The following is a 15,460-nucleotide window of genomic DNA, read 5'->3' as shown; positions in this document are numbered from 1 at the left end:
TCCTCCAGTAGAAGAAGCAAGAAAATTAGCTAAAGATAATACAATAAAATATCATGATAAAAATAAAATAAGATATGATGCTAGATTTATAGATTCTCCATTCAAACCTGGTGACATTGTAATGTATGAGGAATTTAATTATCCAAATCGTAGAAAATTATCTCCAGTATTTTCAGGTCCATATGAAATAGTAACTAAAACTTCAGATGTAAATTATGAAATATTTAAACCAAACGCATTAACAAACAAAGCTACTGATATTGTCCATGTATCAAAATTAAGAACATATTATCCACCAGAAAAATTAAAATTAAGTCATGAATAATAATTTAAAATTAAAAAAAAAATCCTTTTATTTCTCATGTTTCTTCCACATAACCCCACTTAGGTTGGCCCGTTGTCTCCACTCGTAAGAGTACCTCAGTCTTATTGAGATGTGAGTATAGGGTCAACCTTACAATTAATTTCTATCTCTTTCTATTTTTATCCTGGATATGTTGTTCTCCACTTTGGAAAAAAATTGTTCCTGGATGAGAGTAGAGAGAGAATAAGAATTACGTCCCCTTTTCTTGATGTCCTACTTTTGGGTCATTAAGTTTCACCCACTACTAGAAATTGGTGGACAAAGTTTTACTATTCACCACTAATTGGCTAACTAGTGGGTTAAAGTTTTTCTTTCACAAATACACATTTTTATGTCATTTGTTTTAAATATTTATGCTATAATAAGAATATTTTGAATCTCATATTATTATTTTCAGATTCAAGTGTTATATACAAAAATTAGAACTGTGTTGATATATTACTATTATATAAATTCAATTTGTTATTCCAATATTTTACATTCAATTTGATAATTTTGGTGAGCCTTCTACTATTTAAAGGACACTGTGTGCAAACCTTCTTTAGAGACATTCCTCACCAAATAGAGACAGTCTTACAGACTGAGATACAATAGACTGAGTTTCTGCAGAAAATCATTTGTATATTGCATATTTTAATATTATTATTTTTGGTGTTGTTGAAGATTTATCCAATATTTTCACATATATCACATTATCTTTTTTGTGCTTTATATAATCTTGTTAAAAATCATTTTTATATTATTGTAAAGGTAAGGGAAACTCGGGTATCACTTTTAATATGCTTTTAAATTTTAGTTTCTTACTTGACCAATTTTTGATTTTGACTTTTAAATTTTAGTTTCTTACTTGACCACCACTGTAAGGTAAGGCTGTATGTCGAGGGCCCCGGCATACTTCTGCGTCTTGCAGTGGGGGGAAAATTGTAATGATATTTTAACTCTAATTTCAATTTAGTTAATTTTCATAGTAACTTCATCTTAATTTAGCCCATAGTAACTTCATTCTAAAATATTCTCTTATTTCGTGATCCAATTCCACTGTCTCTACTTAATTAATTCAAGAGAAGCTTTGTTAAATTGTTGAATCAGCTAAAATCTAACTTTCCCACACTACGCGTGAAGAGATAACATACCGCTGATCATGCAAATTCTTTTTTAAAATCTCCCTGTGTTTCCCCTACCTCCTCCGCGCCTGTAATGAAAATCCCTATCGAAATCTCATAATACATTAGCACTGTGAAGAAGTATTTTCCTTATCAAAATCATAGGTTATATAAGACCAGGGATAAAATGTCCAAGAGCTCTTCCCTCATTCCTCTCTGTGTCGTTCTGTGTGCTCGTCGCTTGTACATATGCTTGCTTCTTCAAAATGAAATAAAACGACGTCACGAAATTAAAAGTATCTTCATTGTCTTCAAACTGCATCATGCTTCGCAACAAATAATATTACATATATATAGCTCTCTTTTACAAGAAATGTCAATGCCATTCCGTACACCGCCAAAAGGATGTGACAACCTCACCCATGACCTTAGGCGGAGGCGATGACAATTTTTTGTAGAGATTTCTGTGTATTTGCGTTTCGTGTCATCCATTTACATTAAAGCATTTTATTCTCACGAGAATATCTTTTTGCTGAATTTTTGACGATACCAGCTTCAAAATACGAGAACAATTTTAAAGTGTAGAGACAAAAAAATGCAGTTTTTAAAAATTAAAAGTACTTTTCTCAGCTATCATAAATATTTATTCAATACCATTTTTGAATGGTTCAAAGAGAATTCCTTTTATAGTTTTCTGTATGTGCAAATGTTTAAAAAAAATTAAACGTAATTTTATAACAAAAATAATAAATAAAAAATGAAATGATAATTTTAATTTTGTGGCATGCTATTTTCTTATAAATTTGATATTTTTAAATGAAAGAAAACATTTATGAATTCTTATTTAAAATTTCATTAGTAAATAAGGGATATATAACTAGTTGAATTCTTCCAGTTGAAATTTTCTGAAAACACAATTAACAAAACAAAAATCTTGAGTTTTGAAAATTTCCAACATGGATTTAAAAAAAAAAAGCAATGAAAACATACACTTCGTACAATTACTTTGATCAAAATATATATTACGAAAAAAGTTGCCAAAATTTGATTATTTTGGAACAAAAATCATGTAAATGCTACTTATTATTCAATAGAGGAAGAATTACCGTCAATGAAATGGTGGAGTTTTTATTAAAGTGAACTTAATTATAGAAATACTAGCATCTATTAAAGCCAAAGAGTTGACAATTAAGCCACTGGTTTACCTTTTCTCTGCTGTACTGTTTTTTAATTCGTTAGGTTTTTTCTTTTTTTTTTTCTTCTTTTTTTCCCCCTATCTTTTCATACTAAATAATGAAATTTTTTGCTTCCTCTTTCTTTTTCTGCAAATAGTATTTTTATTCGGGGGGGGGGGGGGTTGACAAGTGTTTAAATCTAGCGAATTACATTTAAATGATAAACATCTTTAAATGTTTTAAAATTCTAGAAATTTTAAAGTATTAGTCTCATAAAATGTAGATACGTGTTATAATCAATTCATGTTGTGTGTAACAAGTTTATGTTATGTATGACGCGTTTATATTTACAATATTCAAATGTCAGATCGTTTCGAAAAATTTAAGAACTGTCACAACCTTATGATTTAACGCGAATAGTTCATCCCCCCCCAAAAAAAAGCTTTGGAATTTTCTTAATCTTCTTGTTGTTGTTATCGTCGAAAATATGTTATTTATTTTTGCTGGCATCAAACATATATATAAGTCCCCATTTTAATTTTTTTTAAAATTTTAATTTAATGTTATATAACGCTAGAAAAAATAATAGTTCTAGCTTTCCAGTCTGTTTGTCCTTCCAAGTAAAATATGCGTACGTTGAGAATAAAAAAATTTTAATAATGTTCAAAAGCATTGACAGTAAATGAAGCTCAGGATGGACGATTTCTTCTTTCTACACTGGGGCAAATTTACTACCTGGAAGGGCCTTGTAATTTGATAATGCCTCCATATCTGAGGGTTAAAGTTGGCTTACCCTCATAAATTTATGTTCGAGAAAGATGTCTTTATATCACTCTTAGCTGTTACCAATGATTCAAAACGGTGGTAAGAACAAAGACGATTTTTTTTTTTCAATAGAAGTAGTTGCGAGACGCTGAAAAATACTGCAACTTGTACAGTTAGCGTTGCTTTACAAAAGGTGAGAAAATTCTTATTTTATTACATTACGCTTTGTTGTATTAAATATTTATTTATAAAACTATTATTTTTTTAATTATTTCTAAGAAAGTTCAGCAAGCATAAATTATTCATAAATGTTCATGATAAAATTAAAAAAAGAACATTCATTCTACTTGATTCTCGTAAAATTTATAGTAAAAAATAGAATTTTGAGTTGGAATTCACAGCAGTTTTCTGTTTATGGCGAGTTATGTAATAACAATTTTGATTGACAGAAGTAATAGGATTTTGATCTTTTCTACAAGGTCATTAAAACAATGATAAGGGTTTTGGAATAAATCAGTTTAATCTTTATCTATTAATCATGTATTTCATACACACTGACTCTTTCTCTTTCTAATAAATTAAATTCCAGGGAGTCTTTAAAAAAATGATTATTTTAGAAAAATTAGTTTAGTAACCAGAGTAAAATAGGTTGCTAACAAGACAATAATAACCTTAAATTTGCATGAAATGTTATGTTTTTTAATTATATTATTCAAAATTTTGCAAGTGAAAGCTTTGTTAGCTTATTTAAAATTTCCGTCTCGAAATATTTGCGATTAGCTATATTTATAAATATCTCTTCTAAATTATGTGGTGTTAAAACTACAGTCCAAATAACATGTTGATGTTTGTTTCCCCTGGTAACTAAGAATAATGAGTTTTAATTTAACCTTTTGAATTGGCAGCTGTAGATCTTGGCATAACCATATAAGATCAGATTAATCAAATTTTAAAGTAATCATGGATCTTTATGAAAATGCGCATATATATTTTTTTTAATTTTGTTTCAATCAATCTTTAAAAGTGGTTGATATATAGGTAAAGAATAGATTTCTTTTCTATTTCTGATGGAAGAATCCGTGATGTAATGAAAACTGGCAAAACTTGGGCTGATTTATTTATATTACTAGAATTGCATGATAAATATGAAATGAAGGGGGAAAAAATCGAAGACGGTAGTATGGAAGATCTTGTACGTAGACAAAAGTCGTAACAAAATTAAGCGTCAGATATACTACGACCAGAACTTTTTTTAGAAACTTAATGAAATAAAAACTAAATTGATGCATTTGTCAAGAATAATTTTTAAGTTTCAAAATTTGAATGCTTGGACACTGTAATGTACATCCCATTTAGAAAATACACAAAGACAGAAATAAATCACTGTCACGTTATCGTTTTATATTATCAAAAAAATGAGAATAAAAAATGAAGATAAAGGATAGCAACTTTATATTGGGGGAGAGAGAGGGAAAATATTAAAAATACCGACTCTAGTAATGTACTATGCCAAATAATTTTGACTGTGCTTAATATACAAAGATGCTCTTTTTCTGAAGTATAATATAATTTTTGATTAGATATATTTTATAAAGCTTCTGACCAAGCCTGTTTCGGAAGTGAAGTTATTATTGCATCATTTAATTTCAGTTATCCCCTCAACTTAAAATACATAAATTCTCAAAAATTGTTACATTTTGCACCATATAAATAAAAAGAAAAAGAAAAAATCACAATCATAAAAACATTTTCTAATTAAAAATCAATACATCCTAAATGGAGTATTTATAATTAAAGAACGAAATATAATAAAATTAAAATATTTGATTACATTCGTAAATGAAACATTTTTATAAAAATAAAATATATATTGTCATAAATAATAAGATAATGATACATAATAGCAAATATTAAAATTATTATTGACGAAGATTAAAGAATAAATAGGTCAGTTTCATTGTAACTATTTTCATTCACTACAAACATACATCAGATCAATTGCAACCCTATCCTATACTTATTTTTAACTAGCCGCCTTTGGCGACCAGCCGGTTCGCCAATCTTAATGCTCGTTAAAATCTTAATAATTAAATATTTTATGTAATTCTTATTTTAATAGATTCTTCATCAAAATATTTTAAAATTTTAATTTTTGATGGTCATATAATTCACTCATAATATTATAAAGGCATAACATAATATGTATCTCTCTAATTTTCTGTTAGCTCCTGTAGAATTTATGCTTTAAATTAAAGTGGAAATGATTAATATGCAATTAATAAAATAATATTTTTACTGAAACAAAGCATTTTTTTTAATATGATTATTGAAAACAGAGTCACTGAGCATTTAAACTTTATGGGCACTAAAGAATATCTTTCTTAATTTATGTAATAGCGCAAGAATTTTTCACCAAAATTTTCTCGGATTCATCAAGTGCAGATAGATTAATTAACAATGTTAATTTTAAATGCATCAAACACTAAGAAAATAAACAGAATCGTTTAAATTAATCAGACGAAAACAGTTTTAAAAAACTACTTAAAAAACGATGTACTTAAAACTATAAGCATATACAAAAAATATATAACTAACATAAATACAATTTAATTATAAAAACACACAACTAACCTAAAAATAATTTAAATCAAGTCCGAATCCGTTGAAAATAGTTGTCAACAATCAGAACACAATGCGCATGCGTGAGTTTTTAACGCCAGTTATGGTAACGCAAATGCGTGAATTTTCTACGCCAGTTTGGGTAATGCTATGCAGATTAGAAACTTTTAATTTCCTTTATTCTGTTTTATTTTAATTCAAAAGTACTTCAGAATGAATCTCAAAGATCGATTAAATTACAATGCTTACTTTTAAATACATCAAACATTAAGAACATAAACAGAATTGTTTGAAATAATCGGTTGAAAACATGTTAAGCCTAACCTCATTAGCGTGGGTGGAAAACTGAAGCCTTACTCATTTGGCGGTGGGGAAATGAAGATTTTTTTGGCGGGAAAGTTAATTTTTAATTAATAATTAAAATTCTGATTAAAAATTCAAAAAAGGGACCCCAGGTACTCATTCCCGATTTCCAAGGTATACATGTATTAAATTTGGTATCTGTAAGTCAAACGGTCTGGTCTGTAGAGCGCCAACACATACAAACACGTTGAGCTTTATATAAGTATAGTATAATAGCATGGCTGAAAATCTAGTTTCATAAAAACATTATGTGTTGAAAGAAAATGCAATCGTTTTTTCATATATATGCTTGTATTTATCTCTTCATTAAACAAAAATTTGCATAAATTATCATTTTTTATTTTTATTTATTTATTTTATTTATTTATTTTATTTATTTATTTATTTATTTGTATAATGACCAAAATAAAAATAAAAAAACATTACCTCTTATTTAACATTCACTTTCCATATTTTTAGGGAAGTAGTTACCCTACGGCGATAAAACAGTAACAAAGCATATGCGAATTTGGTCTCGGCCATAAGCACATATTTATGGGGAGGTAGACAAGAATAGAAAAATATACAGGGTGAGTAGTCAAATTTTATCCTAAAAAATAAGCAGTTTATAAGAACTTTTTAAGCACCTTTGAGGAAAAAATTAAGGAATAACATTAATATAGTAGTTCTGATTAAGGAACTAAATTATAATGAAATTCACTAAGATGAAACTAACTATAACTTCACTAAACTATATTGTAACTTCACTAAACTATGCAATAAAAAAAAAAGAAACATAATTTTTCGCGACTCATTAGATTTTTTTAGCAGTGAAAAGTCTCTTTTTTGCTCAGCTTGTTGAGCAAGTGCATTAACATTACATTCAATTTCAGCTATTTGCTTTCCTAAAAGAGATTTCTTTTCCCGTAAAGAGACTGATGAATCAAATTCTGTCTTTTCTTTATGTCATTGGTAGCAATTTCTTGAGCTTTTTGTTCCTCCAAAAATAGGTGATATTTTGAATGTGCTGCTGATGCTGATATTCCGTAGCGTTTATTGAGTGAATTGCTTTACATGGTCATACACTAAACGCTGTGAAATATATGATATTTCGTTCAAATTTTCCAACTCAACATTTTTATTAATGCTGAATCCTCTTGCAACAGATGCTTGTCCATGAAAAAGAATGAAAATAATTTTCAAAACATCCACAGTTGTGTAAACTTTATTGCCTTCAAAAAAAAAAATTTTTTTTTTTTTAAGTCATCCAATCTTATTTTCTGACATTAAAATTCTTGAAATCAATTAAGGATGGTTTTTCCCAAGAAATCTACATATTCTATTAGAACAGCATCACATTCATCTTCATCTATTTATCTTTTCTCGTTTCATTTAGTTTTCACATTAACTAGTTTTCTCTGCCATGTATACTGGGTCAATATATATAACATTTCTTACTAAAACATAATTTATTGGAGACTTGATCACTATGCATTCAAGAATTTTTAAAACCAATTTTTGACAGGCATGCTTGAAAAACATATGATTTTTAGCAGATACTTCTTTTTAGAATACAATTCTTCCAATAATTTATTCTTCTCTTATACCTGCACTCACTTTATCAATTGCAGAATAGGATTCATTATCAGAAAAATTAAATTTACATAAGCTATTTATTAAAAAAAAATTTCAGCTAAGAAATTTCTTTTAAAACTTTAAAAAAAGGAAACCTTGTTTTATAAATACAAAATGTATAAAAAGGCAACAGTGGGGTATCACTATGATACATTTGACGAAATGGCTTAATACGGTCTGCAACACATGTGAAGAAAAAAAGAAGCTAATGGGAAAGAGTGAAAAATCAGGTAACTTTGGGAAGTTTACCACTTTCAATAACTTTTACATTATCACATCTTGCCTCATTTCAAATGCACGTTGGCTCACTAGTACATTTTGTGACCATCTATGATTGCAGAATTTAAAAGGTAGTTCTTTCAACTTAAGAGATTCCAAAAAATCTTACTTTCGAGTAGTAAAATCTTTAAATTTATAAAACAGAACCGACAAAATTGATTATAATTCTCATTCAGTACAAGATTTAAGTTTCCGAAAAGAATTATTCACTGTATGTAATCCACATGTATCAATATTAAAAACACTCGATACTATATTCATTCTTTAAATCCTGATGAAGAATTTCATGAAATTTTAAATTTACTACTGGGCCATCCATGTTGATTTGCTGACCAACTGCTGCTTGAAATGCTGAAAAGATACCAGAAGTGCCCCATAATGCCTCATAAATAAGAAGTGCCCCATAAATGTAGATGTAATGTAACTTATGTGAACCTTTTTTTATCGTCAGCATTCGAAAACCTTATGTGTAAATCAAGCTGCCTTTGTTGATTTGTTCTATTTAGAGTCTCACCACACAATAAAGTGAAATGTGACAATTTCTTTAATTCTTCATACATTATATTCTGAAAGTATGGAGCGAAACCAAAATGACATAAATAAGCTACTTTCCTTTCGCTGATAGAAAATCTTTTATCAATTGCACTATCTGGAAACATCATGGAGAATATTTTACCAATATCATTTTTTGATTTTTATGAGAAGTGGCTAGTTATCACTTTCATGCACCACAGAATTTCTGCATCAAGAACATCTTTTGATTTTGCAGCAGAATCTATTATAATCACGGTATTAGGTGTTGAAGGTAAATTTGAAGAATTTGCATTAATTGTTTCAGAAATCTTTGGCTTGGAAAAAAATTCTTCCAATCTCAGCAGAAGCAACATTCTGTGTATTCTTAAACGAGTTACGTTTAAATCCTACAAGAAATAAATAGAAATAAGTATATAACTTCAAAGAATAATTAATCATAAAAAATTCCTTTCATAAAAATATATTTATAAATTAGCAGAACAGTATTACTTTTTTTTTTTTTCAAATAACCTTTAATTTTTAAAACATACTGGAAGAAGAGTGAAATAAACAATATATATGTGTAATGATATTGCTTAATTTAATTTAAATTTTAATTAATTTCCCATTTTGGTGTCTTAAATTAATCCATGTTACTTCATTCTAAAATTTTCTCTTACTTCCTGTTCCAAATCTTAATTTTTTATTTAATTATTCTCAAAGTGCACTCTAAATATTGCCTTTTCTTTGTTTCCCACATCACAAGCAAAGAGATAAAAATTCACAAAAAACTGGCGCTTACGCAGTTGTTTCAAAAATACCTAAGATACCCATTCCTAAGTTGACCCATGTCAAAGAAATCCTTATTGGAATCTCATAATAAAGCCACTAAAGGGAAGAATTAAATTACTTTTGCTCTTATATTCTTGTGAAAACGAACGCATCCCGCTTTTTTCCTTGCGCAAAACTTACGACACCTCAGGCAAAATAAATTCAAGTTCATTCAGAAAGTATCATCCATCCACAAATCTGTCAAAATTACGCCATAAATATGTAGGTAATGATATTTTAATTCAATCAAAATTAATTTCCAAAGCTTTATCTTAATTTAGTCCAGAGTAATTTCATTCTCTTATTTCCTGATCCAATTCCACTTTCTCTACTTAATTCATTCAAGGGAAGATTTATAAAATTGCTGAATCGGCTAAACGCCGGCACTTTCACACGCTCAGCGTCAAGGGGTAGAAAAATGCCTAGTAAGCACATTCTTTTTAAAAGATTCCTGTGTTTCTCTTACTTGTGATTGACATGCGTCAAAAATCCCTATCGAAATCTCATAACATATTAGCACTATGGAGAAATATTTTCCCTATCAATATCTCAGATTATATAAGACCAGGAATAAAATGTTCAAGAGCTTTTTCCTCATTTCTTTCTGTGTCGTTTTGTGTTGTGCGTGTTGCTCGACGCTCCTGCTTGTAAATAATGCGTGCTTCTCCAAGATGAAATAAAACAACGTCACGAAATCGAAAGTCTCTTCACTGTCTTCGAAAGTGCATTCTGCTTCACATAAAATAATACTTACATGTATATGTATAAAAACAAACAACAACAAAAAATATCCAGCTCGATTTTTTTTTAGATGTCTATAGCAAAACTCATTATATACATAAAATATTAATAGATGATTTTCAAGGATAGGACATTATGGGATTATTCAAATTATTAGCTTTAATTTAATAAGATTTGAATTTATTGACAATACCATAATAATATTCATAACAAATCAAGCAATACGGAAATTTTTCGATAACTTTAGATCTGCTTGCCAAGATCTTAATATACACACAGAGTATCCTAAAAATCATTTATTTCCTTATTTCATCCTTTATTTCCTTAAATATTGCAGTAGAGGCGCTTTCAATTCCTAAATTTCTTTAAATAAGGTAGGCAAACTTTAAAAAAATGCTTTGGTTTCTATAGATGATAATAAGTAACAAACATTAAATTTTCTTAGAGGAAAAAGACCAATAAGTAAAATATTTTTTAAATAGATTTATAAAAAGTTCATGCTTCTATCTACAAAAGTTGCATGAATATGATTATTTCCAAATTTAGACTGTCTTGCCACAAATTTTGATGGTGACATTTATTTCAGAAATGCAAATTTATTCAACTTGAAATAAGAAATAAAATTTAATTGCGACCCATTCTACGCAATAAAAGGCAAACGTGCATCGCGCTTCAGAGGCGCGGATATCTTTTTTTCAGATGAAAAAATGAGCGAAATTTCTGTCATCAACTTACAAATCACCTTGGAAGCAGCTTCAGTGAAATTAGAATTTTCCCACTGGAAACCCAATTTATATTATATTTGTATTTAAAGCCCTTGGACCCCAGAGGCCCAACGCACACCTTTCCGGGTTGCCATTGATTCAAAAATATTGCGCTCAGTTTATATATATTTTTTTAAAAGCAAAGTAGCATCAAATATATAGAAATCGATTATAATTCAAAGAAGAGTTCAATTGTCTGAACAGAATCCGTAAGAATTAGTCAATAGTTTTCTAATTTAAATAATTATACAGAAAAAAATGAATAAAATAAAGTATTACCTTTCATATGTGCTTTTACAGCAGCCTCTCCCATATTAGAAATATCAAATTCTTTGGAGGGCACGAACATTCCGCTTTATGTTTATTTTTGCAAGCCTTCGATTATTCAGTGTATTCACATCACAGTAAATTATATACACCTTTTTCCGGCATATTGTAGAAAAAAACAAAAGAATACAACTTTTGATCAAAAATTACATGAAGTAAAAATATTTAAATAATTTATAGATAAAAATATTAAAATATAAGAAATATTCTGCAAAGAAATAGCCGCGGAACAAAAGTGCAACAAGGAGCTTAAATCAACTTTACAAACGCATTTCGCGCCAAAACATAAAATAACCCCACAAACAAACCCTTTTATTTTTTAACCAATGCAAGCAATAGGAGAAGAAAAAGTAAAATCAATGAAAGAGATATTTTTTCTCCATGCATGTATACATACATATTATATACTATCGTCCCAGAAACGTTTTTCAACCTTTAAACTCATTAATGCAAATAAATCAGCAATCAGCATCACTTCCTTCTTTATGGTCAGCACTTTTCATTGAAGGATGAGACAAAATAAAGAAAATTTATTCCTATACTAGGGCAAATCTAACTTTCCGAAATTTTATTTTATCTTCAGAAAGAAAACTAAGCACCTGAATAAAAAATAAGCACTTTTAAGACCTTATATAAGGACCATAAAAAATAAACAGTTAGCACTAAAAGGGGTATTATTTTGCGTTCATTTAATTCTTTTGAGTAAAAATTATACCAGCAAAAAATAATGTAATGAACCATTGACGAACTTGTACCATAATTTGAAACACCTTGCTATATCTTGATTCATTTCCTAAATCAACTATTTTTCAAATTATAAATGATCTTAATGGCAATAAACGTTAATGAAAGTTTCTTCATAGGCCTCAGAACACAAAAGCATTTAATAAATCTACAATAAGTTTTAATCAATTCATCGATAAAATTAGAGAAAAAATACTTAGAACGATAAGTTTCGGTTTCGTGCTTCTAACAATGATTCTAGAAACAAATACTGCACACTTAAAAAAAAAAAAAATGATGAATGCGCTGCGTACCTGATCTGCCACGATTCACATTTTATGACTTGCCTTTTTTCTTAGGCAAGTTATCTACATTCGATGAGAAAATACAAGCTCCTGCCAAGCCTACGTTTTGTTGAGGAAGATCGCAGCCAGTTTCGTAGATGCTTCACACACCTGACAGGGCCAGGAACAGACATATGAAAACCTTGAAAAGTATTCAGAAAAATCAATAATATAAATATAAAATTATCTTATGATTGAAAGATAATTAAAGCAAAACAACCAAAACAAATTTATCTTCACATATAACTGAACATCATAAATAACTTTTCTTCTAAAAAAAATCAAGAATTTTTATTGATGTCTTTATTTTATAAAGCTTTTATAAAATAAACATTTCTATTTCTTTTATAATATCGGGAATGACAAACCTATAACAACGTTTTCTAACGAAAAGCGTAATATTATTTGATCTAAATGTTCACCCCTTATGTTTATTCTAAAAAGTTTATTTTAGTACTTTAAAACTATTTTTCACAAGATACTAAAAATAAAAGTGATGTCAGAATGAAAAATTTTGAAAGTTTACGATTTATTTCCAATTTGAAGAATTTACTAAATTTCAAGTATTTTTCACTCGAATCTAGAAGCATCTATAATTCGGCATAAACATTATAGTCTTGAAAAAAAAAAAATTTGTAATGAGTTTTTGCCATGGATTTTACCAATTCGGTTAAACTAATTAATGTTAAAAGAAAAGGTGCTTTGCCCGAAATCGCAAAAAAGCGTTCACACACTGTCTATATACACATATTTTCAAATTATAGTAAATCTCATTATTTTATTCGTATGATTATATATTTCTATATACATTTTATTATATTCAATGTAATCAGCATAATGAAGATTTCAGGCCAGTATAATTGTGTACAATCCAAAATAAACAACACATTCATCTAATAGACTATCAATCTCTGCCAGTTTTGCAATTTTGAGATATTCCCGTTGCGCCCACACAATCTCGCTCACTGTACCTTAATATGAGTTATCTGCACAGCTGCAGATTTGCAGCAATCGTCACCTAGCAGTCGAATGTTCAGAAAAAGCGTGCAGAAGTCTGCATTATAATCGGCCATTATGAGTATTTCTATGTTTGTCCAATATAATAAACAAAAATAATTTCAATACTGAATAGCTTAGAGATAATAGGATTAAACGTGCGGCAAACAAATGCCGAATTTCTACTTTATGCACATTAAAGAAACGCAAAATGGCAAAGAAATTATGCAACTACAATTTGTTTATTTGTAAAAGAGACTTTATAACATCTGCCAAGAGAACAAACGAGAACAATTCCCATCACTTTAAAAAAAATTCACATACTGCATTACTTCTCTAAGTTACGCTCTTTTGTTTGAAATAAATAAAGGAAATTTTTAAAAAAACATACACTTATTTTTACTTCGTAGTTTATGAGTCAAATGATTATTTATAGAGTACCACTAATTTTATTTGTACCTAATGATAAGTACAAATAAAATTTTAAAATTGTTTCGAAATTCCCTGGTTAAAAATGGATTTTGCGGACATGCAATTTTTATTTTTTATGCTAGTTGGAAACGCATCATAATTATTGAGTTGAATATTAAAAAATAATTATCATTGGAGAACTGGCCCTTGATAAGTAGAAACTACAGGTTACGAAGGAAGAAATTGGCGAATATTATGTTTCATCGACAACAGCTGTGACTACTGGATTAAAGCAAACTGTCTGATAATTTTCATATGAAACTTACTTTTATTCAATTCTTTTGCCTTTCCATCATTAAAAATTTATCTCAACACAAGTCAATGGAATTGGTAAAAAGAAAATCAATGGGTCAAAAAACCATATCTCCATATTCTAATTAAATTTTAATTTTAAATTAACTCGAATTAATCTAAAAAATTTGCATTACTAATGTTAATTAAAATTTCAAATAATATTGGAAATAATACAGGTAAAAGTGGAATTCAAAATAAAAGCTTCCACTGACTATTTTCTTTCTCATGAGGTACTAATTGGTACCCGGCGCGTTGTTGCCGCAGAAGAAAAAATTTTGGAAATATCGTTTGAAATTTGAAATAGCTATCTTGCTTAATTAGGAATGATAGAAAGAATGATATTTTTTCTAGTCAACAATGAATACATTCATTGAAATTGAATGATACATGCATAAATAATATGTATTCTATTTTTTGAATTTATTTTTCAAGTGCTGTAGGGTAGACAGTATTTTTTGTGTTTTTCCGTCTTCAGCAAAAACAAATAAATTTCTTCGCTGTCCGACTCTTGAGCATCCAACATACAACTGGCCATGTGAAAAACATGGATTTTCTAGTTTCAATCCGCACACTTGAAGTGATTGACCTTGCGCCTTCTTTGATGGCCATCGAAAATGCAAATCGAATGGGGAACTGCAGTCGTTTGCAATCAAACGGCATGTCAGAGGGAATAATGGGAATGCGTTCATCTTCTCCATTCGAGTTTCCGTTAAGAATAGTGCCCTCGATTCTTGCCGCAAGTTCGTCTTCTGATTCTGATGCGCGTGATCGGGTGGCAACCCGATCACGCGCATTGTCTTTTGATTCTTGCCACATGTTGATCTTGAGATTCTGAAGCACGTTAATTTGTAATTCATAAACGATTTGCTTCGTTACTCGCTTGTCGTTCCTCGTATTTTAGAGAAGCTCGAATTTGCTTATTTCTACGAGTTGCACTGGATTCACAGAATATATATATATATATATATTGTTTGCACTGGAAAATTTCCATTATATATGACTTAACTAGATCTGCATCGATAATAATAATTCTGTTTTGTATGTGTGAGTTAAACTCTTAATAATATGTGCGTTTCGCCACAACCAAAATATTGTGCAGTCTGAATGACAATATCTTGTGTAGATGGTTATTCATTAATGAAAAGAAAAAAAAATAGCGCTTGCACTAAATATT

At 28.9% G+C, this 15,460-nt stretch overlaps 1 protein-coding gene across 11 annotated transcripts in view; it reads right to left on the bottom strand.

Moving 5' to 3' along the window:
- Positions 1–15,460, bottom strand: part of LOC129958134 (nipped-B-like protein) — a 96,892-nt gene that overhangs the window by 20,029 nt on the left and 61,403 nt on the right. For 9 of the 11 annotated variants that reach the window (XM_056070337.1, XM_056070344.1, XM_056070338.1 and 6 more), the window contains one exon: positions 12,496–12,667. The exons of 1 other annotated variant lie outside the window; for it this stretch is intronic. The gene's annotated coding sequence lies outside the window, so the exon portion shown is untranslated. Of the gene's footprint in view, positions 1–11,410; positions 11,551–12,495; positions 12,668–15,460 lie in introns of all 11 variants that reach the window. One more of the 11 variants, XM_056070341.1, reaches the window with a different exon arrangement.

Source organism: Argiope bruennichi, chromosome X1, assembly GCF_947563725.1.
Source record: "Argiope bruennichi chromosome X1, qqArgBrue1.1, whole genome shotgun sequence".
NCBI lineage: Eukaryota > Metazoa > Arthropoda > Arachnida > Araneae > Araneidae > Argiope > Argiope bruennichi.
This window is presented reverse-complemented; position numbering and strand designations above follow the sequence as displayed.